The sequence below is a fragment of the Schistocerca gregaria genome, unplaced genomic scaffold, assembly GCF_023897955.1.
Source record: "Schistocerca gregaria isolate iqSchGreg1 unplaced genomic scaffold, iqSchGreg1.2 ptg000047l, whole genome shotgun sequence".
Taxonomy (NCBI): Eukaryota; Metazoa; Arthropoda; class Insecta; order Orthoptera; family Acrididae; genus Schistocerca; species Schistocerca gregaria.
In genome coordinates this window covers 1,803,984-1,807,106 of record NW_026061704.1, presented here as the reverse complement: position 1 = coordinate 1,807,106, position 3,123 = coordinate 1,803,984, and positions in this window count along the sequence as shown.

Below are 3,123 nucleotides of genomic sequence, written 5' to 3'. Positions count from 1 at the left end.
GTCGCTCTTCTCTCTGAAACGTTTGTACGTATCGTCTGCAAAGCTAAGTAGCGTGCTGCAGTATGCGGAGACACTAAAAGCACCATAGTAGAACACAGATGAAGCTTCTAAGTTGATGTGATAGCCAGTGAGAAGTAGTACAAATCAAGTTTTAGGTATCGATTATTGACTTTGTAGCTGGCTTTGGTGCCTTGGACAAGAGCTAGGACCTTAAGATTCCGCATGAAAGGAGGACTAGCAGCCGCGTTGCACGGGAGTATGTGAAAAGTGTTCATATGTAGTAAAAACCTGAGAACTCCGTCCATTTTCGTCATTTTTTATTGAATCGACTTAAAGCCAGATCGTCACATTGGCCGCTCTACTCTCTGAAACGGTTGTACTTATCGTCTGCACTGCTATGTCGCCTGCTGCGGTATGCGGAGACACTAAAAGCACCATAGTAGAACACAGATTAAGCTTCTAAGTTGATGTAATAGCAAGTAAGAATTAGTACAATTCAAGTTTTAGGTATCGATTATTGACTTTTTCGCTGGCTTTGGTGCATTGGACATGCGCTAGGACCTTAAGATTCTGCATGAAAGGAGGACTAGCAGCCGAGTTGCACGGGAGGATGCGAAAAGTGTACATATGTAGTAAAAACGTGAGGAATCCGTCCGTTTTCGTAATTTATTATCGAATCGACTTAAAGCAGTGCGTCACATTGGCCGCTCTTCTCTCTGAAACGGTTGTACTTATCGTCTGCAAAGCTATGTCGCGTGCCGCGGTATGAAGAGACACTAAAAGCACCATAGTAGAACAAAGATGAAGTTTCAAAGTTGATGTAAAAGCCAGTAAGAAGTAGTACAATTCAAGATTTAGGTATCGATTATTGACTTTTTTCCTGGCTTTGGTGCCTTGGACATGATCTAGGACCTTACGATTCTGCATGAAAGTAGGACTAGCAGCCGAGTTAAACGGGATAATGTAAAAAGTGTTCATATATAGTAAAAACCTTAGAAATCCGTCCGTTTTCGTCATTTATTATCGTATCGACTTAAAGCCAGATCGTCACATTGGCCGCTCTTCTCTCTGAAACGGTTGTACTTATCGTCTGCAAAGCTATGTCGCGTGCTGCGGTATGCGGAGACACTAAAAGCACCATAGTAGAACACAGATGAAGCTTCAAAGTTGATGTAATAGCCAGTAAGAAGTAGTACAATTCAAGATTTAGGTATCGATTATTGACTTTTTTGCTGGCTTTGGTGACTCGGACATGAGCTAGGACCTTACGATTCTGCATGAAAGAAGGACTAGCAGCCGAGTTGCACGGGAGAATGTAAAAATTGTTCATATGTAGTAAAAAACTGAGAAATCCGTCCGTTTTCGTCATTTGTTATCGAATCGACTTAAAGCCAGATCGTCACATTGGCCGCTCTTCTCTCTGAAACGGTTGTACTTATCGTCTGCAAAGCTATGTCGTGTGCTGCGGTATGCGGAGATACATAAAGCACCATAGTAGAACACAGATGAAGCTTCTAAGTTGATGTAATAGCCAGTAAGAAGTAGTTCAATTCAAGATTTAGGTATCGATTATTGACTTTTTAGCTGGCTTTGGTGCCTTGGACATGAGCTAGGACCTTAAGACTCTGCATGAAAGGAGGACTAGCTGCCGAGTTGCACGGGAGGATGCGAAAAGTGTTCATATGTAGTAAAAACCTGAGAAATCTGTCCGTTTTCGTAATTTATTATCGAATCGACTTAAAGCAGTGCGTCACATTGGCCGCTCTTCTCTCTGATACGGTTGTACTTATCGTCTGCAAAGCTATGTCGCGTGCTGCGGTATGAAGAGACACTAAAAGCACCATAGTAGAACACAGATGAAGCTTCAAAGTTGGTGCAAAAGCCAGTAAGAAGTAGTACAATTCAAGATTTAGGTATCGATTATTGACTTTTTTGCTAGCTTTGGTGCTTTGGACATGAGCTAGGACCTTACGATTCTGCATGAAAAGAGGACTAGCAGATGCGTTACACGGGAGTAAGTTAAAAGTGTTCATATGTAGTAAAAACCTGAGAAATCCGTCCATTTTCGTCATTTGTTATCGAATCGACTTAAAGCCAGATCGTCACATTGGCCGCTCTTCTCTCTGAAACGGTTGTACTTATCGTCTGCAAAGCTATGTCGCGTGCTGCGGTATGCGGAGACACTAAAAGCACCATAGTAGAACACAGATGAAGCTTCTAAGTTGATGTAATAGCCAGTAAGGAGTAGTACAATTCAAGTATTAGGTATCGAATATTGACTTTTTAGCTGGCTTTCGTGCCTTGAACATCACCATAGTGGAACACTGATGAAGCTTCTAAGTTGATGTAATAGCCAGTAAGAAGTAGTACTATTCAAGATTTAGGTATCGATTATTGACTTTTTTGCTGGCTTTGGTGCCTTGGACATGATCTAGGACCTTACGATTCTGCATGAAAGTAGGACTAGCAGCCGAGTTAAACGGGATAATGTAAAAAGTGTTCATATATAGTAAAAACCTTAGAAATCCGTCCGTTTTCGTCATTTATTATCGAATCAACTTATAGCCAGATCGTCACATTGGCCGCTCTTCTCTCTGAAACGGTTGTACTTATCGTCTGCAAAGCTATGTCGCGTGCTGCGGTATGCGGAGACACTAAAAGCACCATAGTAGAACACAGATGAAGCTTCAAAGTTGATGTAATAGCCAGTAAGAAGTAGTTCAATTCAAGATTTAGGTATCGATTATTGACTTTTTAGCTGGCTTTGGTGCCTTGGACATGAGCTAGGACCTTAAGACTCTGCATGAAAGGAGGACTAGCAGCCGAGTTGCACGGGAGGATGCGAAAAGTGTTCATATGTAGTAAAAACCTGAGAAATCCGTCCGTTTTCGTAATTTATTATCGACTCGACTTAAAGCAGTGCGTCACATTGGCCGCTCTTCTCTCTGATACGGTTGTACCTATCGTCTGCAAAGTTATGTCGCGTGCTGCGGTATGCGGAAACACTAAAAGCACCATAGTAGAACACAGATGAAGCTTCTAAGTTGATGTGATAGCCAGTGAGAAGTAGTACAATTCAAGTTTTAGGTATCGATTATTGACTTTGTAGCTGGCTTTGGTGCC